Source organism: Protopterus annectens, chromosome 13.part0 (assembly GCF_019279795.1).
Source record: "Protopterus annectens isolate FY-2018-M chromosome 13.part0, PAN1.0, whole genome shotgun sequence".
Classification (NCBI taxonomy): domain Eukaryota; kingdom Metazoa; phylum Chordata; order Ceratodontiformes; family Protopteridae; genus Protopterus; species Protopterus annectens.
In genome coordinates, this window is record NC_056747.1 from 221,202,600 (window position 1) to 221,230,126 (window position 27,527).

Here is a 27,527-nt window from a genome sequence, read left to right on the forward strand (position 1 = left end):
TTCTGTTATGCATGCTTATATTGAAGTCATATCTAGTAAGTTATCACTTCTGTGTAGAATTTGCAATTGTGTTGCACTAAATAACTGAAGGTTGAACTTGATACATAACTGGCTTCTGGTTGTGTTAAAGGAAAACGATAGTGGTCTAATCCTTCGAAGACAAACTTAGAATAGGTCTGCAGGTTATTGCTCCTGCCTGCGTAGTCTGTCCATTCACTTAACAAGTAAAGAAGTCCCTCGTTAACTGGTGTTAGTATCCCCTCATGAAATAATAGTTTTGTTTAACCAGTACATACTTTAACTCCTTTAGACTGGGAACCATGTTATGCTAGCTTCCGCCAACCATGCCAGTGTGTCTGGTGCTGCTATATCTCAGGTTGTCAGCTTTGCTTTTCTAAAGCAGAAAACATTCTAGTTTATATTTAAAAGTAAAACACATTCCCACTCTTGTTTAGGGTGAACTATTTTATTAGTACAGAACACATGACCCTGCTTAAACTTGTATGCAAGATGCCATGCCATGGGAGAATTATAGGAATTCCCCGCCGCATTCCATGTGTTAGCATGTTTTATGCAGTTAAAGCATGTCAAACTATTGCGTGATTTTAAGCTGTGGCATTGATTGCTTATTTATAGACATTGTAATTGCTTACATAGCAGTGTCCTAGATGTTGTAGAAAGAGAAGTGTAAGAGGAATGGATACTCTGAAAAGTTGTAGTAATGCTTATAATTAGGATTAAAAAAATCTATATTCTGTTAGGGCACCAGGTAGGTATTTGTGGGCAGTTTTGACTGTATCCACTGGCTGCAGCTAAGATGTAAATATTTTTCATTTTGTAAAAATAAAAATAACAGCCATGAGGGAGGTGCTGCTTGAAGACTGGCAGGACAGCAGATAATTAAATCTTTAGTCAGCATTACCAGTGTACAGAGCAATTAATGATTTATTTGTATTTTATTTATTTAGAGTAATAATTGAACAGCAGTGGTGTGTGTATGTGTGTGGGGCGGAGGGGTTATAACATCACAGTATGCTTCAGTGAGAGATCAGAAAGCATGCTCTTATCATGAGGAATATAGGTCTCAGTCTATATTTTAACCACCGCACTGTACCGGGTTGTCTGTAAAAAAATATGTTAACTAGTATGTTTGTATGTGTGAGTAAACAAGCTGATACATCACCAAGAGCATAGATTGTTTCACATGGTAATGATCAAACATCAGATATATATGCAGAAGTAACTGTTTACATGATGGTAGTGATCGAACATCAGATGTACTCACAGACATAACTGCTTACATGATGGTAATGATCAAACATCATACGTGTACAAAGGTGTAACTGCTTACATAATTGTAATGATCAAACATCAGATGTACTCAGACGTAACTGCTTACATGATGGTAGTAATCGAACATCAGATGGACTCGGACATAACTGCTTACATGATTGTAATGATCAAACATCAGATGTACTCACAGACATAACTGTTTACATGATGGTAGTGATCAAACATCAGATGTACTCACAGACGTAACTGCTTACATGATGGTAATGATCAAACATCATACGTGTACAAAGGTGTAACTGCTTACATGATTGTAATGATCAAACATCAGATGTACTCACAGACGTAACTGCTTACATGATGCTATGATCAAATATCAGATGTACTCACAGAAATAACTGCTTACATGATGGTAACGATCAAACATCAGATGTACTCTCAGTAGTAACTGCTTACATGATGGTAATGAACATACATCAGATGTATACACAGAAGTAACTGGTTATATGATGGTAGTGAATAAACATCAGACGTAGTCATAGAAGTAACTGTTTACATGATGGTAGTGATCGAACTTCAGATGTATACACAGAAGTAACTGCTTACATGATGGTAGTGATCAAACATCAGAAGTATACACAGACATATAACTGCTTACATGATGGTAGTGATCAAACAGACGTATACAAAGACATAACTGCTTACATGATGTAGTGATCAAACATCAGATGTATACACAGACGTAACTGCTTACATGATGGTAGTGATCAAACATCAGATGTATGCACAGACGTAACTGCTTACATGATGGTAGTGATCAAACATCAGATGTATACACAGAAGTAACTGGTTATATGATGGTAGTGAATAAACATCAGACGTAGTCATAGAAGTAACTGTTTACATGATGGTAGTGATCGAACTTCAGATGTATACACAGAAGTAACTGCTTACATGATGGTAGTGATCAAACATCAGAAGTATACACAGACATATAACTGCTTACATGATGGTAGTGATCAAACAGACGTATACAAAGACATAACTGCTTACATGATGTAGTGATCAAACATCAGATGTATACACAGACGTAACTGCTTACATGATGGTAGTGATCAAACATCAGATGTATGCACAGACGTAACTGCTTACATGATGGTAGTGATCAAACATCAGATGTATACACAGGCGTAACTGCTTACATGATGGTAGTGATCAAACGTATACACAGACGTAACTGCTTACATGATGGTAATGATCAAACATCAAATGTATACACAGACATAACTGCTTACATGATGGTAGTGATCAAACATCAGAAGTATACACAGACGTAACTGCTTACATGATGGTAATGAACAAACGTCAGGTATACACCCAAACCAGAAGTGCTTATACTTTCTGGTGTTTGGGAGCCAGTAATTTTGTGAAAGCAGCTGATTAGTACTGCCATTCATTGCGTATCATCATCCTCATCATTGCCATTGTCCAGGATTGTCAGCAGATTTGTGCCCTTTGCATTAAGAAACAAGCTGAAAAACATTTACTATGTTTTCCATATTTACTTTTTTCACCAGGTAGGTGGACTGGTGATTTGACCCTTTTCAGTTGTCGTGACCAAGGCTCATTGAGCAGCAGTATGCATATAATATAAAATACTGAATAAGCAGAGGGAGAAATGCATATTAGGGACAAGCAAGTCGTAGAATGCCAAGTCCAAGTTTTCAACAAGTACAAATACACTGGCAAAAAAATGAGTTAGAACTAAGAGTTACGTATGTACGTAAAATAGGAAAATACACTGGATGATATTTAGTGCAACACATAAGGATTCAGGTACAAAGACTTTAAGCTATGATACCAAGATATATTAATAAAAGTATCATCTTGTATTAACCTTTGTAACTGTAGCAGGTGGACTGAGCTGCCCTCAGAATAGGATTTTTGAGAGCATGTTTAATGGCCTTAAGTGTGTCTTGGGTTTTTACTTATGTGGGAAAGTTAACGTGGTCAGAATTTATCTCACTGGATAGTTCTCACACATCGCATTTACCAAGTCAAAAAAGTTATCCCTTTGGGGTATGGAAAAGTCTGCTTATGAAAACTGCTCCTCACCATTATTTCCAAGGGGATTATGTCTGCACGTGTGTGTGTGTGTGTGTGTGTGTGTATATATATATATATATATATATATATATATATATATATATATATATATGTATATATACATATATGTATGTGTTATATACACATATCCATATCTACTTATACAGAGATATATATATATATATATATATATATATATATATATATATATATATACACACACACACACGCACATACACAACATACATAAAGAGATAGATACATGTGCATACACACACTTAGATATATGTATGTGTTATGTATGTATGTATGCATGTACAGCCATGAGCATATTCTAAGTAACAGCTGATAGTTGATCAAAGAAATACAGGATGATCAACATCATCAAATATTACTATTATCAAAACTTAACATGGTTTGAATACAGTGATTGCAAATGTAAACACATTTTTTTTAATTTGTGATCACCAGCAAATAGTAAACACTGTTAGAGAGGTGCATTAACCAGTGTACTGCAGCTCAAATAATAGAGGCAGCAATAATAAAGTGAAAAGAACATAGAAACGTAACTATCGCTGTGACTGTCCACATTTGCCAGTGTTTACTTCAAACTGTGAAACATGCAGCATAGGGCAACAGTGGAAGCAAGATGAGTCAACTGGTTCAGTAATTATGCCACTGTCCTAAACATAAATGAGATAGTGAAAGTACTGTTGTAATGCATAGCAGGAAATTAATTATAAAGTCAAATAAAACAAATATAGTAAGTGGTTTCTTCCTCCATGAACTTAGACTCAGCAGAATAAAAAACAAAAAACTTGTTCAGCATATGTACTTACAATGCTTAAATGAATGCTGTGTCACATGTTTCAGTGAGCCATACTCTCGTTGAAATGTTCCATTTCATTTAAACCAGGGAACTGTCTGGCTACTAGCTTTAACTGCCAATAATAATATCTCCAGTCTGACAGATGTTCATTGTGATTCACTGTCACAGCTATAACCGTACAGGTTTTCCCTGCTGTGATTGCTCATGACAAGCTTAAGTGCCAGTAAGTTAATTCCCTCCTCTTCTATTGGAGGATGCCCTGCACCTGACAGCAGGGCATCTGGGTATAAGGGACACTGGCCAATGCCATGTTACAGCTCTTTCTTCCCATCGGAGCCCAAAGCATCCACACTGTAGACTGTGCCTTGTTGTGGAAAACTCCCTTTTCTGTTTAGAGTTTGTGAGATTCAATGAGTTCTAGGACTAACATTTATGTTGATTGTGGAAAACCGATTCCACAGTGGAACTTTCACTCCCTTTGCCTTTTATGCTTAGCCCTGGAGCATGGTGATCCTAATTGTCTCCATTATGACCATTTTAGTGGGCGCGCTATTCATCATAAAGCCAAATCCCTTGCTCAGTTTCTAGAAAAAGAAAAAAGGCATCAGGAATCTTCACACATCTTGGTATCCTCCAGTTCTTCTCTCAATCCTTCTAAAAAATGCAGAGACAAGAACTCGAAACTTCACAGTATGGCAGACTACACAGCTTCGCCATTGGCCAGTACACCCAGGCTTGTGATTGCTGAAGGACAAGAAGACTCCTTTGAAGTGTCTATGAGATAAAGTAAGCAAACCGCAACAAGGAGAAAATCGGTTCCAATGTAGAAAAAAGCAGGTTAAAATACTTGAGACAACAATGGGACAACCACGGCAAAGCACGTATATTTAATAGACAATGAACAGATAAGCGCTTTCGGAGATGCCTCCTTCATCAAATCAATACAAAAATATAAAATCAGTCTTCATATAAATACACTTGAAAAACCAATTACATTAATTAAAAACTTTAACCAATTAACATTTTCTAGCCTTTAAAATAGGTTGTAAAGGTATAAAACCATTTAAGCCTAGTGGAACATCAGCTCTCAAATCAGCTATCCAGTAAGTCTCTTTAACATCTGTGGCATTATTTATATCACCACCTCTAGGTGCAGGAGTATAAATATCCAAAACCATAAATTTAAAATCATGCTGTGGAAATTCATTAATTTGTTGAGCTACTGCACTTCTTTGCACATTTCTCCGTATATCACCCATATGATGTAAAATATGTTCTTTTAACATTCTGTTGGTTTTACCAACATAAAAAGTAGTGCATTCTGAACAGGTTGCTATATAAATTTTTAGTAGAACAGCATACATAGTGTGAACACGTATAGCCTTTTGGTAACAGGATGCTCAACACATTATCAGTCTTAATATACCTGCATGCTTTACATCTTTTACATGGGTATGTACCTAATTTTCCACTATATAATTTACCTAGGTTATTCATATTACCAGGTCCTGTTCTGTAACATAACAGACTCTTTAAATTACGATTTCTCTTGTAGCTGAAGTTTGGCACATCACCTACTATATTTTTTCTTCTTGCCAGCAGACAATAGTATCTTCCAGTTGTTTTGTATTATATTCTTTATATATTTAAAATCAGTACTAAAAGTAAAGGGTATCCTAACCTTACATATATTTCTCTGTCCCTTATTAACTGAATCACCAGTATTCTTTGAATACCAAGGTCTACCTTTCCCATCTCTCATGGACTTGGCCCTTTCTGATGCTTCCCTAACTTTAAGTCTCTGTGAGACCACTGTTGAGTCCTCTTCAGAGTCCAACATTCCTCCTGACTCTGCTATGTCGATGCAAGTCAAAGGATAAGGGTTGTTGGTTGGGTCGAAGACTACTTTGCAGGTCACAGCTTCTGACTGCTGTGCTAGGACGGTGATATAGTGAGGGAAGAAACCCTGATAATCTCCTAGGGGTCATCAGTTGACTATGACACATTGGGAACTTTCGTAGTACGTTGTGCTCTAGGCCTGGAACTTTAGGTGGGGGCTTCTCCTTTAATGATGATAAGAAAGACCTGTTATATGGCACTGGTTGATGACCCATGTACCCAGATGTCCTGATGCCAGATGCAAGGCATCCTCCAGCAGAAGGAATTCAGATTCTGTTACTTGGGCAGGGAAAACCCATGTATTTATTACAGCAACAGTGAAAAAATTTGAGCATCTACTTTTATGGTAAGTAGGCACAACTGTACTTTCTTTTGTAGCAGTCTTACCATACAGAGATTGATTTAATTTTCAAGACCATCAAATTTAAATGTAGTACCAGAGCATTCAAATCTATGCCTGCACAAAGCATTTTCCCCAGTCTAGGGTTGGGTGTTGTGTGGGGGAGGAAAAGGGGGTCTGGTAAACCTGGTGAATGAGGAGAGGAGCTGAGGACTGTTGGTCAGCTGCAGAGAAGAGAAAAAAACCTTGAAAAGAAGCAACTGACTTGGAGGGGTGCAAGAGGTAAAGGAAAGGGAAGCAGGTCCCCACTCAATGAGGGAAATGCTGAATGCCTAACCCACTGTCACTCGTATCCTAGGTAGGAGACTGTCTTATTTTAAGCAAAACTGGTTTCACCTGACTAGACTGTTAGATGACTAATATAATATCCAAAGGTCAGACCTTAGACTTTGGAAGGTTCTCACCCTTCATAGTCAAGCTCCCTCTCCCTCCTGACCAGATTACAGTAGCTTTACAAATTTTGGAGCACCTGCTTATTACTGGGGATATAGAAAGGCTTCTCATGCAAGAGCAAGGAACAGGCTTCTACTCAAGGCTTTTTCTAGTAGTAAAAGAATGGCATCTGGGGATCCCTTCTAGACCTTTCCAGACTAAACTGCTATCTTTGGGAAAATTCAAAATCCTAAAATTACAGGCTTTGTGCTCCTTGCTTATAAGGGATGCATTCTAGTGATCCTGGACATGAAGGACATTTCTCTATTTATCCCAGTTCACACAAGAAAAAAGTTATTTCTTGTGATTTGGAGTGGTGAGTGAATGCTACCAGTTTACTTTTCTGCCATTTTGCTTTTCAGATTAACCCAGGGTTTCCATCTAGTATTGGTGTTTGTTAGTGTCAGGACAAGGAGAGTTGCACATTTATCCATACTTGGATCACTACCTGATACAGAAATAATTAGAGGAGGAATGTAAGTCCTTATAGTACATGGTAGTCTGCATATTGAACAAACAGTTTTAAACCTCCAACAGCCACCTGAGTCACTGTCAAGATCTCCTTATGGACAGTACGGGAATCCAGAGGAGTCAAACTACTACAACCACAGCAGAGAAGTCTTTTGCTGCAGCAGGTTTTGCAGCCATATAGCCCAGGAAAGACTGTCAACAGGTAAGAGTCGTCTTGCTAGTCATGGGCTACATATCTGCCTCAATCCTAATGCATGGGAAAAATCTAGTGGTACCAAAAATAGTCATAGGTTCATAGATTTATAGGTAAGTACTGGGTAGTCTGTCTGCAGACCAGTGTAAGCCTAACCAATAACCTGTATTCAGTATTTCCCACCAGCCACAAGGAGAGAAAGACAAAGATCAGTGAAGATTTTGAGGCTACCCATCCAATTATTTAGGTTTACTTTGAACATGGCAAAGATGGTACTCTACTGGACGTGAAGTTTCTTCCAGAGGTGAATACATTTGGATATGAATCTGTCATTCCACCTTGTCTTATTTAGATGCAAGTACCTTGGGTTATGGATATATCTAAACTTGCTATTCCAGTTGCATGCAGAAGCCACTGTAAGTAAAGTATTTGGGTATTTGGAATTTGCTAGCAGTATCTGTTCTTGTATTCTCTGAGGCTGGAAGAGCGATGTTCTTTGTGTTTCACTGTTGCAGTCATTACATTTCGGATGTTCTTCATTCCACATTGCTGCAGTCCTAACTATTGGGTAGTCCGCTGTCCAGTCGGCCTGAATACCAAAGTATATGGCTGACATCGGTCAGGGCGCATTAGACTGACGTAAGTACGTCAGGGTACTAATGCGCATGACCGACGTCATATCCTCAGTCTTTTTTGCCGCATGGTCCGATGCAGAAGCAATTTTGCGAGTGCAGGTTGGCGTTCTGAAAGTTTCTGAAGTCAGAGTTTCAGACCGAATCAAAGTTGGCTAAGTACCCCGTTGGGGAATATTTTGTTTTTTTCTTGCCTCAGTATTTAACCGGATGTCAGAAAAAGTGAATAACTGTATTTCTTGTGGGAAACAGATACCTCATAGGGATTACCATACTTTGTGTATACCTTGTTTAGGGCCTGAGCACGACGTTGTTGGATGCCGCTCTTGTGCTAGATTTAACAAACGCACTATTAAGAGAAGGTTAGACTGTGCCAGGTTAGTTTTTGGGAAGCGTTGTAATTATAAAATGCCGTCGGAGGCTCCGACGCCCGCTTCGGCCAAAAAGCGCAAGGACAAAGCAGCAAAGCCTAGAGTGGAAGAACCGACAGTCCCGGACGTCGGATCTTTAGAAGGCTCAGTGGAGCCGGAGGTTTTGCCAGGTGTTTCTTTGGAGTCTCAGGGAGAGACTTTACTGTTACAGGATGTATCCTCGCAGGAAGTAGGCCAGGCTGAGGGGCTTCTCAGGTGGCTGTTCTTCCTTCTCTTCCTAAGGTGGTTAGAGCCTTCCCTTCTGTTTCCAAGGCTTCTTTGAGAGGCAGGCCAAGTTTAACTTCAGTGGGGGTTTCTCCTAGTGCTTCAGGGTCTTTGCCTAAGAAACATATGCTTAAAATGGCAGAGGATTTGATTACTATGATTAGAGGTTCTATGCCCCTCCTGATAAGAGGCCTAGGGTGGAACCTGAGTTTGAGAGTTTTGAGCAATGTTCGAGGCTTCTGAGTCTTGGCTGAAGACTTGCAGGAGTATCCTCCTTATTCTGATTCTGATGTGGATGATTCTACTCCTTCAGCTTCTCCTCCTGAGGATTTTTCATTTTCAGAGACTCTGCATTCCATGAGGGAGCATTTTAAATGGGAAGGTCAAGATTTCTCTGATTCCAGGAAGAGGCTTAGGGAATTCTTGTTTTACCCCAGCATAGGCCTTTAGCTATACCTCCTGTTCTGAATGTGGTGGAAGATGTTTTTGCAGAGGCTTCCCTCAATCCTGATTCTTTGCCTCCTGCCCCAGTTAAACCGGATAGGTACTATAGGGTGCCTGAAGCTCATAAGTATCTTTTAAGAGTCCTAGGGCAGACCCGAAACTGTCTCTCAGGGGCCTAAAGGTGTGAAGGCCTCTGTTGTTAAAAATCCTGTTCCTCCTGATAAAGAGGCAAGGGCTTTGGATAGATGGGGAAAGAAAGTGTATACTTCTTCCACTTTAGCCATGAGGGCGTTGAATTGTCAGTTTCACATGTTAAAATATCAGAATTATCTCCTTTCACAATTGAAATCTAAGGTGGATGCTCTGGCAGAAGGTATTGAGTGTAAAGAGTTGCAGGATTTAGTTCATGTGTCTGAACAGGTGGGTAAACATTCCTTGCAATGTGGTTTTGATGCTGTGCAGGCCTCCTCGAGGGTGGCTGCCACTGGTTCTGTTCTTCGTAGGCATGCCTGGTTGAGAGATCAGAATTTAGCTGAGCATGTTAAAACAAGGATTTTGGATGCTCCTTTGCAGTCTGATGTGTTGTTTGGTTCGCCTGTGGAAGCAGTCTTAAAGAAAATGGAGGACAAGGCTAAGTCTATGCAAACTGTTAAGGATTTTTGCAGGTGCAGCCTCCAAGTTTAGTAGAAATTGGCCTACTAAGGGATGGACTTATCCTGCTTATGATTCCCAGTCTAGGGGTAGGTCTAGACGTGGTAGGGGCAGAGCTCAAGGTTCTTTTAGGCCTAGGACAGGAGTTCCCCTGCTCAGACTTCTGGTGAGGGCAGGGGTCAGTCCTTTCGTAAGCAGACCCAATGACCTGCCTTTTCAGCTGCCAGTACATTCTCGCCTGGCAGCACCTTTGGGAGGAAGGCTGTCTCTTTTCAAAGAAAATTGGGATTTAATTACCCAAGACAGATGGGTTCTGGATATCATTCACCACGGTTACAGGTTTTATTTCCATACCATGCCTCCTTTCAAAGGCATGCCAGACATTCCTCCTCTACAAAGGCAAGAGGCTCACAAGCAAATTTCTCTGTTGCTCCACATAGGGGCCATTCAGCCAGTTCCTGTGCCAGAAAGGGGCCTAGGATTTTATTCTCGCCTGTTCCTAGTACCGAAGAAGGGGAACACGTGGAGGCCAATTTTGGATTTATCTATCCTCAACACTTATCTGGACATTCCCAAGTTCAAAATGTTGACGTTACAACAGCTTTTACCTCTGCTGGGCAAGGATCACTGGATGGTAACTTTAAATCTCAAGGAAGCTTACCTTCATGTGCCTATAAGACTAAGTTGCAGGAAGTATCTGCGTTTTCGAGCTGGAAATTCTCATTATCAGTTCTCTGCATTGCCCTTTGGCTTATCCACTGCCCAGAGTATTCACAAAGGTTCTGGCTCCAGTGATAGCTTACTTCAGGCTAAAAGGAATTCAAATCTATCCTTACTTGGGCGACTGCCTGATTCTAGCTCAAGAAAAGGAAGACCTTCTACAGCATTTGGATTATGTCATAGCAGTGCTAAGATGGCTAGGGTAGTCTGTGAGCGAAATAAAGTCCAGTCTAGTACCCTCTCAAGACATGTGCTTTCTGGGTGTGAGACTGAATACAGCAGCCCAGATGGCCTTTTTAACCCCGGACAAACAAAAGAATCTTTCCAGTTACTTCCATCAACTATCTCTTCAGTCCGGGCTGACTGCAAGGACAGTCCTTCAAGCCTTAGGGTTCATGGCATCTTGTATTCTGGTGCTTCCCAATGCCAAACTGCATATGAGGAAGCTGCAATGGTATCTCAAAAATGTATGGACACAGCACTGCCAGGATTTGGACACTGTCATTCAAATAATACCTTGCATTCAAAAGGAATTTTGTGGTGGGCTCAGGAATGTCACCTAAACAAGGGACTCTCTGTGACCCGGCCAGAGGCGAGTCAGATTCTAACGACAGATGCCTCAGACATTGCTTGGGAGCTCATCTAAATGGAAAGTGGATACAAGACAAGTGGCCTGCCAGACTACAGCATCTACATATCAACATGAAAGAGATGTTAGCAGTCCAGTTTGCATTAATGGCTTTCAAGGAGTTACTTCTTCCAGGGCAGGTGTTGATTCTAACAGACAACACAACTGTCATGTGGTACATCAACAAACAAGGGGGAACACATTCTTACCCATTGTGCAGGCAAGCAATGATTTTATGGGAGACTGCGCTCAGCTTGCAACTAACTCTTCAGGCAAGGTTTCTGCCGGGAGCACAGAACTCCTTAGCAGATGTGTTAAGCAGACAAATCATGGATCCCCACGAGTGGAAACTGGATCTTCATGTATTTCAAAATTGACAGTGTCATGGGGAACTCCAGACATAGATCTGTTCGCTTCTCCACTAAACCACCAGCTGCCAAAGTTTTGCACAAAGAGGTTTCATCACACAGCTTGGAAAGTGGATGCTCTTTCTTTCAGTTGGAAAAATCTTCATGTGTATGCTTTTCCACCTCTGCCTCTTCTCCCAAAGGTGCTTCTAAAGGTCAGACAAGACAAGCCAAGGATGATTTTAATAGCTCCAGATTGGCCTCGGCAGCACTGGTACCCATTACTGAGGAGTCTGGTAAGGAAGCCTCCATGGCCTTTACCCTTGATTCCACACCTGTTGTCTCAGAGGGACGGTCACCTGCTCAATGTCAAGCTTCAATCTCTTCATCTAACAGCCTGGCATATTCTGTTTTGAAAGACAGCAGGTCTCAACTTCCTCAACAAGTTTTAAATGTGATTATGGAAGCCAGAAGACCTAGTACAAGGAAAGTGTACGCAGAAAAATGGAAGAGATTTTTATTTTGGAGTGCAGCAAACAATTTGGAGATTTCTGAGCCTAATTTGAGTGTGGCTCTTCAATATCTTACTGAGTTATTGGACAAAGGTTTGTCTTTCTCTTCCATTAAGATTCATGCTGCAGCAATTTCAGCTCACTATGATTGTGACCCACCATTGTTTTCGCATCCTTTGTTCAAGCAATTTCTTAGAGGGCAAAGAATATAAGACCCCCCGAGAGCTCCTACTCCTGCTTGGGATCTCAATTTTGTGTTGGAGAAACTTACTCTACAACCTTTTGAGCCTCATGGCTACTGCTGAATTGAAATATTTGTCATGGAAGACTGCTTTTTGTTGGCCATTACTTCTGCAAGAAGGGTTTCTGAGTTGCAGGCCCTTATGGCGGTAGAGCCTTTTTGATTTTTCATAAGGATAGGGTATCTTACGTACTAATCCTTCCTTTATGCCTAAGGTGGTTTCTAGTGTGGCTTTAAACCAAACTATTCATTTGCCTACTTTTATGCAGATCACCAAAATAAAGGGGAAAAGATTTTGCACACTTTAGATGTACACAGGCAATTGCGTTATTATTTGAGCAGGACTAAGGATTTTAGGCAGTCTCAGCAGTTGTTTGTTTCTTTTGCTTTGGGTTCAGGGCAAGCCTGTGTCAAAACAAACTATTTCTAGGTGGATTGGGTTTTGCATTGCATTTTGTTATTCCCATCATGGCAAGGAGATTCCAGCTGGAATTAGGCCTCATTCCACTAGGGCTACTGCCACTTCTACAGCATTTCTAAGGGGTGGCCACTAAGGATATTTTGGAGGCAGCTACTTGGAGTTCAGTGCATACTTTCTCTAAGCATTATCACCTTCCTCTCTACTCTAAGTCTAGGGCTGGTTTTGCCACAGCTATTTTGCAAGGCATGTTGTCAGTTCCTGCTTCCTTATGATTTGCCAGCCTCCCTTACCTCTGCTTTGGGATTCTACCCAATAGTTAGGACTGCAGCAATGTGGAATGAAGAACATAGTACAGTTTTGTACCTACCATAAATGTAGATGTTCGAGGATCCACATTGCTGCAGTCCAATTTACCCTCCCTCCTTTCCCTCTGTGTTTAAGGGTGGTTGTGTAGGTGAGGTTATATTCTGGTAATTTTGTATATATTGTACATATTTTTGGTGCAGGTATGTTTGGACTTTTTGGTTTTGGCCTTAGCTTTTCAGGGTCTTCTGACATCTGGGGCAAGAAAAGACTGAGGATATGACGTCGGTCATGCGCATTAGTACCCTGACGTACTTACGTCAGTCTAATGCGCCCTGACCGACGTCAGCCATATACTTTGGTATTCGGGCCGACTGGACAGCGGACTACCCAATAGTTAGGACTGCAGCAATGTGGATCCTCGAACATCTACATTTATGGTAGGTACAAAACTGTACTTTATCTGCTTGCAGGTTGCCCTCAGTCGGCCTGATTAACAAAGTCTTGGGTCCTGCGATGGGTTGCTGTACCTTCTTCCATGACGTCAGGTTATCAGGGGTATAAAACATGCAGCTGACGCCATTACCCTAGTCTTTCTTGCCATGCGTTGCCCAAAGCAGAAGCAGTTGGCAAGTGCCGGTCGGCCGACTCCTGAAATTCTCGTTTTCGAGTTTTAGGTCCGAAGTCTTCAACTAAAGCTAAGTACCCCGTTGGGGAAACTTTTTCTTGCACCTTACCGATGTCAGTAAAAGTTAATAATTGCATTACTTGTGGAAAGTAAATACCTCATAAAGATTTTCATTCGTACTGTATTCCTTGCATAGGCCCTGACCACGGTGGTCCTTGCTGTCGGTTTTGTGCTTTATTTAATCAGCACACTATCTGTCGTCTGTATATTTTTGCCTCTAAATATTTCGGTTCTCGGTTTAATTACTAAGAAATGTCATTGGTTAGCCATCTGACTACTGGGATTTCAAAAAAAACACAAAGATAAAGACAGAGACAGGCCGTCGAGGTACAAAACTGCCAACGACACATCTCCTAAGCCAGTGGCCAGTTCGCCGGTACTCAGTGATGCACTTTTGCAGCCCCTGATACCTGCTACTGCTGATTTGCAGGTGTCTACTGAGACCCATTCAGAGTCCGGTATGCCGTGAGATGCTTCAACTATGGAACCCATGGATGTCACTACCTTGGATGGGTCCAAAGCTACTGTGCAGACACCGGCTTCTGAGGGTGTATTCAGGCCTACAGACTTGCATATTAAATCAATGCCTCCTTTATTACTTAGGCCTAAATCTCGATCCATGTCTCAAAAAATGACACCCATGCCACATGCTCAGGCCTCTATGCCTAAAAAAACGAATGATAAAAATGGCTGAAGCTCTAATAACTCTAATCAGGGGTAGCCCCCCCTTCTAAGAGGCCTACGACTGAGGTTGATTATGAATCTTCTGATCAGGATTCTTTTTTCTCTGACTCTTCTGATGATCTGGATTTGTCCTTACCCACTTATGAGGATTCTGATGCAGAGGACTCTATTACCTCTGCTTTCCCTCCTGACGATTTTTCTTTTGGGGAAACCTTACATACTCTAAGGGAGCATTTCCCACTGGGAAAGCCAGGATTTTTCTGATTCAAAAAAGAGGCTCAGGCATTTCCTTCTCCTACCTCAGCATAGGCCTTTAGCTATTCCTCCTGTACTAGTCATTGTTGATGATTCTTTCTCGGAATCTGGTTTGGCCCCTGATTCCCTGCCTCCTGCCCCCAGAAAACCTGACAGATAATACAGGGTCCCTGAGTCCCACAAGTTACTTTTCAAAAATCCTATTGCAGATCCAGAGTCTATTTCACAGGGGCCCAAGGGCATTGAGGCTTCTACTGCTAAAAAATCCTACCCGTTCTGATAGAGACTCCAGGGTGCTGGATAGATGGGGTAAGAAGGTTTACACTTCTGCAGCCTTGGCCATTAGGGCTTTAAACTGCCAGTTTCATATGTTAAAATATCAGCAACGTTATTGGACTGCTTAAACAGAAAATGATGTTTATACCTGACTGTGTGGAAAATAAAGAATTACAGGATTTAATGCATTCTACCGAACAAGTTGGAAAACATACTTTGCAATGTGGCTTTGATTCATTAGAGGCCTCTTGCAGGGCTGCTGTTACTGGGTCTTTGCTCAGAAGGCATGCTTGGCTTAAGGAGCAATCTTTGCCTAATCATGTTAAAGCTAAATTGTTGGATGCTGCTTTAAATCAGGACCACCTGTTTGGCAACAAGGCTGAGGAAGTTCTTAAAAACATGGAAGATAAAGCTAAATCTATGCAAACTGTTAAATATTTTTTACAAGTTCAGCCTCCTAGATTTAGTAGGCACTGGCCCTCTAAGAGCTAGTCCTTTCCAGCCACTTCCAGGTCTTCTCAAGCCAAACCCAGACACTGCAAAAACCCCAGGTTTCAGTCCCAGGGGACTCACAAAACTAAGCAGTGGGGGGCCTCTACTTCCAAGTGTAAGAATAATAAGACTACCCCCATGGTAAACTGTCTCAATGACTTCCTTTTAAAAATTCCAAGCACTTATCAACTGACTGCCCCTTTGGGGGGAAAGATTGCTCTTCATGCAAAGAATTGGGAACTCATTACCCAGGACAAATGGGTTTTAAATATAGTGTCCCAGGGATACAGATTTCACTTCCACACGTTGCCAACACCAAGTGGGTGCCGGACCTACCCCCAAATCAGTGGGCAGAGACCCAAAAACAAGTTCTTTCTCTCTTAAGCATGGGGGCTATTTGACTGGTACCAGGAGAAGAAAAGGGACAAGGTTTCTACTCGAGACTTTTCCTGGTATCCAGAAAAGACCATTCATGGCGTCCTATCCTGGACCTGTCTACTCTAAACACCTTTTTGGAGATTCCAAAATTCAAGATGCTGACTCTTCACCAATTACTTCCTATGCTAGGCAAAGATGCCTGGTTGGCAACACTAGATTTAAAAGAAGCATACCTGCACATACCAATCAGGGAATCTTGCAGAAGATAACTACGCTTCAAAGCAGGCTGCATGCACTATCAGTTCTCTGCACTGCCCTTTGGCTTATCTACTGCGCCCAGGGTGTTCACAAAGTGCCTAGCTCCAGTTATTGCATTTTGCAGGCAAAGAAATATTCAAATATACCCATACCTGGACGATTGTCTAATTCAGGCAGAAAGACAGGACATACTTTTGAATCATCTGGCCTTTGTAAAAAGGGTTTTAACTTGTCTGGGGTACACCATAAACGAAAAGAAATGGCACCTGGTACCCTGTCAACAAATTATATTCCTGGGAGCAAGCTTGAATACAGCTTCCCAGATGGCTTACCTCACGCCAGAAAAGCAAATTCATTTGACAACCTACTTCAAACAAGTGGCCACAAAAACCCTGCTATCTGCAAGCCAAATACTGCAAGCCTTGGGGTTCATGGCCTCCTGTATTCTTCTAATTCCATATGCAAGACTGCATATGAGGAAACTACGGTGGTATCTAAAATGCCTATAGTGTCAACATTCTCAAAACCTAGAAACAATGAGTCCTATCATACCTTGCCTACGCCTAGAGTTCCTTTGGTGGGCAGAGGCCTGCCACCAAAACAAGGGACTACCTTTCACACCACCCCCTGCTGCCCAAACCCTAACAACAGATGCATCAGACTATGCATGGGGCACTCACCTGGCAGGGAAGTACATTCAGGGCAAATGGAACCCAAGTCAAATGCACCTGCATATCAATCAAAAAGAAATGTTAGCTGTACAGAATGCTCTGACAGCCTTCAAGGACCACATTCTTCCAGGACAACTAATGGTAAAGACGGACAAAACCACTGTTATGTGGTACATAAACAAGCAGGGGGGTACACATTCTTAGCCCCTCTGCAGACTAGCCATGGCATTGTGGAACACAGCCTTGAGCTACCAAGTGCACCTACAAGCTCAATTCCTGCCAGGAAAATTAAATACACTGGCAGACGGACTAAGCAGAAACCTCATGGACCCACACGAGTGGAAACTGGAACCAAGGATTTTCAACATGTTGACAAGCAAATGGGGAGCCCAGCTATAGACCTGTTTGCCTCTCCCTAGAACTACAAATTGGACAAATTTTGCAAATGGACTCCCCACAAACTAGCCTGGAAAGTGGATGCTCTGTCCTCAGCTGGAAAAAACTATCAGTCTATGCCTTCCCCACTCTGCTTTTGCTCTCCACAGTACTACTAAAAATCAAACAGGACAAACCGAGGATGATTTTGATTGCTCCAGACTGGCCGCACCAATACTAGTACCCCCTCCTGCGCAGTGTGTCACGGTTATCCCCATGGCCCTGCCTCAGACTCCTTCCCTGCTGTCTCAGCAGGAGAACCAGATTCTGCACCCTCAGCTTCCAACACTGAACCTTGCAGCCTGGCTAATTACTTAATCTCTCCTTTACCATCCCTCAGCAAACTTGTGATGGACATCATCTTAGAGGCAAGGAGGCCTAGCACTAGAAAATCTTATGCTGAAAAATGGAAAAGATTCTGTGCCTGGAACCAGTCTCAAGGGATGAGCACAGCAGCGCCCAATTTACCTCAGATTTTACAGTACTTAACCGAGATGCCTCACAAGGCATCATATATATATTGACTATTTATTACATTAAATTATTTATTATATATATATATATATATATATCTGGTTTTAGTGTGTATATATGGGTCCACTACAGAATCTCGAAAGCTCATAATACCGAAGCCCATAATCCTGAGCCCAAAATCCCGAAAATTCAAAATCCCGAAAGCCCAAAATCCTGAAACTCAAAATCTTGAAAACACAAAATGGACATACGGACGTCATTGTGGCTTTGCTATTGTTAGTCCTGTGGTGTTAGGTCATGCGTTGGGTTCAGGTAAGTGTGCGGTTGGTTTTATGTTAGGGTTAGGGGCGGTTTAAGTGAGTTAGGGTTAGGGCGCAGGTTAGGCATGTATGCAATAGTGACAAATATTGGGGTCGGGGGCGGTTTAAGTGAGTTAGGGTTAGGGCGCGGGTCAGGTGAGTGTGCGATAGTGATGGACCTTAGGGTTAGGGTTAGGGTCAGGGTCAGTTGGTAGATATTAGTGTCTTTATATTGACATATTAGCATTATTTGTGTTTTCAGGATTTTGAGTTTCAGGATTTTGGGCTTTCAGGATTTTGGGCTTTCGGGATTTTGAATTTTCGGGATTTTGGGCTCAGGATTATGGGCTTCGGTATTATGAGCTTTCGAGATTCTGTAGTGGACCCGTATATATATATATATATATATATATATATATATATATATATATATATATATTTATTCATACAAATGTATATATATTAATGGTTTACTTCCACCTTTTATAAATTAATGCACCACTTTTATATAAGTAATAAACATTAACATCATTTGTTTTTATATCCAGTTTTTGAACAAATTTTATGCATAGTCACAATAGACTTAGATTAAATATTATTTTCATTCCTCTTTTACTTTTATTTCCATATATATACATATCTCTTTACAGGACATTGCTTCAAGATTTATACTAAATGTTTAGTCTGACTAAGATGAACAATAGACCTAGCTAAACTGTATTCTAGTATTTTACATTATACTTAAATTTAACTTTTTATTTTATGTTGGTTTTTTCTATATACAAGGGAACATTGAGTGATGTGTCATGAGTTGATTAATTATAACTAAAAGGTTTTAGAAATTTAAGCTAATTTTACCTACTTTACTGAAACATACACACATATAAACTCAGCTGTGTATATTAACACAGAACATCCTTTTATACACATTTCTTTTACTGCTGTTGCAAGTTGTGTGTTTATAAAATTTTTGCTTTAAATTTTTGCTTTAAATCATTTTAAAATTGTTAATTGACACGATAATGATTTTAGTGACGTGAGTGTATAAATACGTAATTCAATCTAGTTTTGAATGTCTGAAGAAGTCGCTCAAACATTAAGCGACGAAAAGCGCTTTACGTTTACCTGTAATAAACTTGTGTGGTTAGTCTTCAGTGACGCGTTGGATCTTTTTTCAGTGAACTCAGTTTGTTTTAAGTATCCAGTTTGTCTTTCGTGTTTTCCATGGCATCTAACGGTCACAGTGAAGACGAGGAAGCAATTCCTCCCTCTCAGAACACTACTAGAAACAGACCTTCTTGTGATGATGAAATGAACTTAACGGCTTTGATACTGGCTCTTATGGAAAGAGTCGACAAGCTTTCTTCACGTCTCGACTCTCAACTTGGTGCAGCTGATTCCCTCAACTCACAAATTTTTGATGCCGGCAACTTGTCTGCCTCCATTCCACCAGGACAACGTACACCTTTAATGTCAACTGCGGTTAACATTACTAGTACGCTGAATCCCCCGCAAGCCATCAACAATGATATGCAACCTCCGGAACCGAATGTAAGAACTTTTGCTTTTAGCGAGCAGAACAACCAGCCTCGCTTAACAAATGACAACTTTTCTAATCCTACCTCTGGAACTGTTTCACATGAACAAACTAGCTTGAATGGCGTTGGAGGGCTTATCGGAGCTCCCGTTTTCAAGGACTGGATCACTAACACCTATAACCTTAACTTCAACCATCAGAATGAAACGGAGCAACCGGCTCCCAACGCAGATACTCAAGAGGTGAGTGAAAAAGAATTTTTAAGCAACCTGAAACTTTTAGACGCTAAGCTGTTGAAAATTAAAAAACTGCAGCTGGAAGTTAATTACTTGGCTGACAAAGTTTGCAGATGACTGCAAACTGGGCGCCATAGTAGAAAACACATCTGACACAGATATCCTTCAGAAGGGTCTCACAGAAACGGATAACTGGTGCCAGAGCCACGGCCTAAAGTTAAATGCCAAAAAATGCATAGTCATACCCTTCGGGAAAAACAAGGTTACCCCTAGCTACCAAATAGGTGGCAATCCACTGAGCACAGAAGAAGTTATCAGGGACCTGGGGACCCAGGTTGATAGTAGTCTGTCATTCGACACCCATGTAGCTAAAGTAGTCAGGAAGACCTTCTACATTGCCCACCTTATCATGAAGGGATTCTCATCTAGATCAAGGGAGGTCATAGTCTCCCTTTACTCATCACTCATCAGACCAATGATTGAGTACAATGCCCCATTCGAATGTATCTGACCCGACACTTGCAGCAGCTGGAGAGGCCACAAAGTTCCTCACCAAAAGGATAAAGGGTCTCAAAAATCTGTCCTATGCTGCCCGACTGAAAGAACTCCAGCTCTATTCAGTCGCCATCATTGCTCAGAGGTGACCTTTGCCTAACATACAAGGCCATGTCAAACCCAGATTTGATGAATATGCTTCACCTCAAAAATCTAGATCCATCAGAGCCACAAGGGCGGAGACTTAAACCTCGACACGGCTATTAATAGGACGTGCTGGAGGGATAGATTCATCACCCAAAGACTCCCTATGCTGTGGAACAAAATCCCGGTACATGTGAGGCAGAGCACCTCGCTGGCCTTGTTCAAGAGAAATCTTGACCAATGGATGGGAGATCGCAGATATACCCCAGGGATTACCTCAGTGTCACTGCTCGACAGAGGCACAGCAAAATAATGGGTATAGTTCCCCATACTAAAGGGGTGGCGTAAGCCACAAAACGATGGGCTAGGCTTGCAAATGCCCTCGGGCAGATAGCCTAGTATGAACCTATGAACCTATGAACCTATGAACTTCCAAGAGTGCTGTAGAATACGGATAGTGCCTAAGGGTCTAAGGCACCATGTTTATCCAACTGGACTGTTAGCTAATTCATTGTTTCACCAAGAGCTAATCAACTTATTTAATGAACAAGGTTTTGCGCTTATGGAGTGTATGATTAAACATTGCAGACTTCAAATAACTGAACTTTGTAAAGAAGTTGACGGACTTAACAGCCTTATTACTAACCATAAAGACTTTATTAGGTATAGATTTGATTATGACAGAATTTTCACTTCTATAGACCAACTTCTAAACAAGTTGAAGCTTACTAAAAACAAAAAACTAAACAGAGACAGACTTGCTTATGACCATGGAAAAGCATACCCTAAACCACCAGGGTCTCAAAACGTTCCTATTGACACTATTTCTAACGACACTGACACGTTAGAAACGTTTATCAATGAACAAGAGACCAGTTTAGAGTTCGACACACGGACTTCGACGAACAGACAAAATAATAGGAGCAACAACACCTGGGCTGGCCGCTTAAGGAACGGACGGCAATTTACACCTAATGGGGGCCACCAGGGAGGCCAATCGACTTATGCTGTTAACCAGGGAAACAACTATGATAATCAGAACTTGGGTGCTATACCAAAGAGACATTATGCTAATAATTACAACTATAATAACCAACAGAGTCAACATCAACAACAACAAAAAAATCAAAAAAAACAATATGGCCCACCCAACAAACCGAAGAGATAAACCAAGAAGCGTCAACACCTGTGATTATCCATAATAAATCAGGAGACTTTGTGGTTTATAATTTTTCTTGCATCAATATTGACCCTTCTTTGGTTGAACTTTTTGCCAGAGGACAAACTTTTGTACCTGGTAATTATATGGACTTGGCACAATGTATCAAAGATATTAAACTTTTTGTTAGGAAACTTAACCTCAGCATTCTTTTAGGAGATTCTCCAGCAGTTAACCAGCCGCTCAAAGTAGTCAGTGAATATAACCCCACTTTACACCCAACTCTGTCTACATTCGAACAGGTCATGGAACTTGACCTACACTGTATTAAAGATAGTTCACACAAAGGAATTTATAAGAATCTAAGGCAGAGAAGAAACATTAGTAAGGAAGAAAGTGCAGCTTTATCTATTTTTAGAACACTTAACATTAGAGCTATTAAACCAGATAAAGGTGGGGGACTTACTTTATTCAACAATTTTGACTACATTGACAGAGTTGAAAATATCCTGGCTAACGATACATACAAAGAAGTATCTTTAAATGAGTTAAATACCGCATATAGAATGATTAAAGGGTATTATAGCGACTTATTTATGGATGGATACATTGACCTAAATAGTTACCAGTACATTACTACTAACTGGCCAAAGATCCCTATTATGTTTGCAACACCAAAAATACACAAAAATATTTTAAACCCCCCATTTAGACCACTTATAGATGGATGTGATTCTATCACGTATGCATCTGCTAAATTAATAGATAACATTTTAAAAAAATATTTAGTGACTGAAGTTCAAATATGTAAAGATTCATGGTCTTTTCTGAAAAAGCTTGACAATATTTTATACAGAGAAGACCACAACTTCGTCACTATCGATGTTATTGACTTATATACGTCAATTCCTCACTTAGAGGCTATTGAGTGGGTTAATTTATTTCTTATCAAGAAAGGGGCTCCAGCAAATGAAATATTCACTGTAACAACTTTAATAGACATTATTTTGACCAATAATTTTTTTACTTTTAATGACAAGTTATACTTGCAAAAATGTGGTGTTGCAATGGGTTCACCTTGTGGGGCCAGTTTAGCGAATACAGTTATGGCATACTGGGAACATCAATTTATCTTTGGTAACAATGAATGGACCCCAGTCATTAAGTATTACACCCGCTTCTTGGACGATATTTTCATTTTAATTGAGGGAGACGAAAGAAAAGCAGAAAAGTTGTTAAATTTCCTTAATAGTACTACTGTTTTTTTAAATTCACGTCCAATTTTCAGTTACACTCTATTGACTATTTGGACGTGAACTTATCTAAAGACTATGTCAACAACCAGTACTTTTCTAGAATACATAGAAAAGAAACTTTCTGCAATTCTTATTTGCATTACACCAGCCTCCATCCGGCTGCACAGAAAAAGGCTATAGTAAAAGGCCAATTAATTCGAGCAGCCCGTATGACTACTTATGAAAGAGATTTTGAATCTGAATGTGAACTACTTACAGCCTTTTTCTGCGAGAGAGGCTACCCTACTGATTTTTTAGAAGAAATAGTCCAAGAAGTGAGTTATAAAAGATCAAATGGTGTTATTCTTCCTATTCTTAACCAGTCCATTGATCAGAGTACACTTTTAGCCACAGTAGACAATCAAGTACACCTTTCTGAGGAATCAGAAATCTTAGAAAGAAAATCACAACTAAGCAATGATTTTAAAATCAGCTTCATTACGACTTACAATATGGACAGTGACATTATTAAAAAATTGTTGTTTAAAAACTGGACATTAATTCAACAAGACAAGAGTATATTCAACAAACTTGTTGAATACCCTAGGATAGGTATATAGAAGGGGCTACAACTTGAAAAACATTTTGGAAAGCAATTCTATTAAGAACTTCAGTAGGAAGAAAGGAATGAAAATTTGTGAAAACTGTAATATGTGTAAACATATGTATAGCGGGGAATATGTAATTATTAACAACAAAAAGTATAGAATTAGATACAAATTCAACTGCTCGTCCAAATTAATAGTGTACGTGGCTTCATGCACACTATGTCCAACTTTCTATATAGGAAAGACTGAAAGGCAGTTAAAAGAAAGAGTATATGAACATACATACGCTATACAGAACAACAAAGCGGAGAATGCTCTATTTAAACATATTTTAATTAATCCAGGCCACAATTTTAAATTTACAGCACTGGATCAAATTCAGACAAATATCAGAGGTGGCCCATACAACTTACTTTTAGAAGAGCGAGAACTCACTTGGCAATGGCGTACTAATGCTTTTATGTACCCAGGTTTAAATGACCATTGCAACATAGGCTGCCTACTAAAATTAAGGAGTCTGAATAGGAATTAATTAATACAATTATTTTTTATTTTTTATTATCATTATATATTTATTATATATATATATATATTTTTTTTTTACATTCTTTATATTTTTTAGACTTATTCTAGCTTTGATGTTAAATTAATTTTACTTAAGACTTTAGTTTGCACATAGAAAGGCACAATACATGATACATATACATACACAGGCTTTTGTATTTATTATATCTCTTTAGACCTGGTCACAAGTTTATGTATCATTTAGCTTCCTACAGGGTTTTGATTCCTTCTTTATTATTATTTTTTTCATTATTATTTTTATTTCAGAGCATTGCATTCAACTTGTATGAAAAGGCCTTATAGGTGCAATATATATATACAAACTACTGTTTTTTCTATTTCTTAACATTTAACATACTTAATATATTTAATATATACAATATATACACTTATTTATTTATTTATATATAGGTTTTTTAACTAATTATCATATATATATTGACTATTTATTACATTAAATTATTTATTATATATATATATATATATCTGGTTTTAGTGTGTGTGTATATATATATATATATATATATATATATATATATATATATATATATATATATATATATATATATATATTTATTCATACAAATGTATATATATTAATGGTTTACTTCCACCTTTTATAAATTAATGCACCACTTTTATATAAGTAATAAACATTAACATCATTTGTTTTTATATCCAGTTTTTGAACAAATTTTATGCATAGTCACAATAGACTTAGATTAAATATTATTTTCATTCCTCTTTTACTTTTATTTCCATATATATACATATCTCTTTACAGGACATTGCTTCAAGATTTATACTAAATGTTTAGTCTGACTAAGATGAACAATAGACCTAGCTAAACTGTATTCTAGTATTTTACATTATACTTAAATTTAACTTTTTATTTTATGTTGGTTTTTTTCTATATACAAGGGAACATTGAGTGATGTGTCGTGAGTTGATTAATTATAACTAAAAGGTTTTAGAAATTTAAGCTAATTTTACCTACTTTACTGAAACATACACACATATAAACTCAGCTGTGTATATTAACACAGAACATCCTTTTATACACATTTATTTTACTGCTGTTGCAAGTTGTGTGTTTATAAAATTTTTGCTTTAAATTTTTGCTTTAAATCATTTTAAAATTGTTAATTGACACGATAATGATTTTAGTGACGTGAGTGTATAAATACGTAATTCAATCTAGTTTTGAATGTCTGAAGAAGTCGCTCAAACATTGAGCGACGAAAAGCGCTTTACGTTTACCTGTAATAAACTTGTGTGGTTAGTCTTCAGTGACGCGTTGGATCTTTTTTCAGTGTCAAGTGAATACACTTGAACATCTACATTTATGGTAAGTGTACACAACTGTACTTTCTGAGTGAATGTATTTATTGCTCGACTTAAGTGCACGTTACGATTTCTTGCCTTTCAGTCCCCTGGCAATACCAAGTGAATTGTTTTGTCTCTTTGATAAAAGAAAACATTACTGTCAATCCAGAACATACTCGTGTTTCACTGTTGCAGTCATTACATTTGGGTAGTCTGCTGGCAGGTTGCCCTCAGTCGGCCTGAATTCCAAAGTCTTGGGTCCTGCGTCGGTTGCTGTCTTCTCTTCCATGACGTCAGGTCGTCAGGGGTATAAAACATGCAGCCGACACCATTTTCTTTAGTCTTTCTTGCCGCGCGGTGCCCGAAACAGAAGCATTTCGTAAGTGCCGGTCGGCCGACTACTGAAATATTCGTGTTTGAGTTTCAGAACCGAAGTCATCAATAGAGCTAAGTACCCCATTGGGGAAACTTTTTTCTTGCTTTTTACTGATGTCAGAAAAAGTTCATAATTGTATTACTTGTGGGAAGCAAATAGATCATAAGGAATTCCATTTATACTATATTCCTTGCCTAGGCCCTGATCACAATGTGCCTGGCTGTCGGTTTTGTGCTAGAGTTAACCAACGCACTATTAAGCGTCGGTATATTTTTGCATCAGATTTAACTACCCAGAGATGTCGTCGGATAGCAATCCGACTACCGGAGTACATAAAAAACACAAAGAAAAGGACAGAAAAAGGCAGTCAAGATCCAAAACCGATGAAGAAGCTTCTCCTAAGCCAGTCGCCAGTTCGCCGGTACTCAGTGAGGTGCTTTCGCCGCCCCTGATACCTGCTACCTTCGAGTCACAGGTCTGTACCGACACCCATGTGGAGTCCAGCATGCCACAAGATACTCAAGGTATTGGACCAACGGATGCATTTCCCTGGGATGGGTCCGGAGCCGCTGAGCAGGCACCGGCTTCTGAGGGTGTATTCAGACCTCAACATTTCTATATCAAACACAGGAACCTAACTCGGCTTTCCTGAGAACACTGGAGAATATGTAGGTCTCTCCAAACACTATTATATTGGGTGACTTCAACTACCCAAACATCAATTGGGAAAACTACTCAAGCCTAAACACTCTCGCCCAACGGTTCCTAGAATTTATAAACTCAAATGCTATGGAACAGCTGGTCACCACTCCTACAAGAGGGGAAAACATATTGGATCTGGTCATCACCAACATGGGGTCTCTATGTCCCACACCAGAGGTATACCCCTCATTGGTAAGATCAGACCATAAACAAATCTCACTGGACATCCATATTCCGTCCCCACCCCTAGCCAAGGAAACCATGGTGAAGAACTTCTCAAAAGCAAACTTCACACTTCTCAAAACTGAGGTGGAATCCTTCAATGCCTCCGGGCCAGTGGAAAATATGGCCCAAAATCCAGCATCCTTTACAAAAGCATTCTATGGACACCTACAGAAATGCATGGAGCATGCTATCCCAAATAAAACCAAGGCTCACTCCTCCAAGGTCAGGAGACCTGTCTGGTGGACCCCGGCCATAAATAAGCTGTACAACAAAAGGAGAAAGCTACTACATGACAGAGCAAAATCCCAAAAAGGGAAGGCGTCACTGATCAGTACTAGCAAGAAACTACGATCCCTCATAAAATCATCTAAGGCCAGCTTCGAAAGAAAAATTGCACAAGACACTAAAGATAATCACAAGGCCTTCTTTAGTTATGTCAGAAACCTGGGAAGCAACTCCCAGATATGCTCTGAGTTAGTGCAAAATGACAAAAAATACACTGAACCCACAGACATTGCCAACATCCTGGCAGAAAGGTTCAGTGCAAACTTCTCTCCCCCTTCCCCCCCCAAAAGAGCAAATGTCTGTCCCAACAGAGTGTAGCCTTCCTGAGATCACAAATGCACAGGTGAGAGCTGCCCTCTCCAAAGCAAAAAAACACAGCATCAATGGGACCAGACAATGTCCCGGGCTGCGTCTTACACGAGCTCCAAGAAGAACTAAACCCTCATATAAAGTCACTGTTCAATCTCAGCCTTACTACAGGGATATGTACCCAAGGAATGGTGTACAGCAGCAGTGGTCCCACTCCACAAAGGTGGTGCCACAACAGACCCCGGAAACTATTGCCTTATAA

General features: G+C 39.9%; 1 protein-coding gene across 1 annotated transcript in view; it reads left to right on the forward strand.

The window, feature by feature from the left end:
* Positions 1–27,527, forward strand: part of LOC122787175 (transducin-like enhancer protein 1) — a gene marked incomplete in the record, with an annotated part of 508,503 nt that overhangs the window by 267,309 nt on the left and 213,667 nt on the right.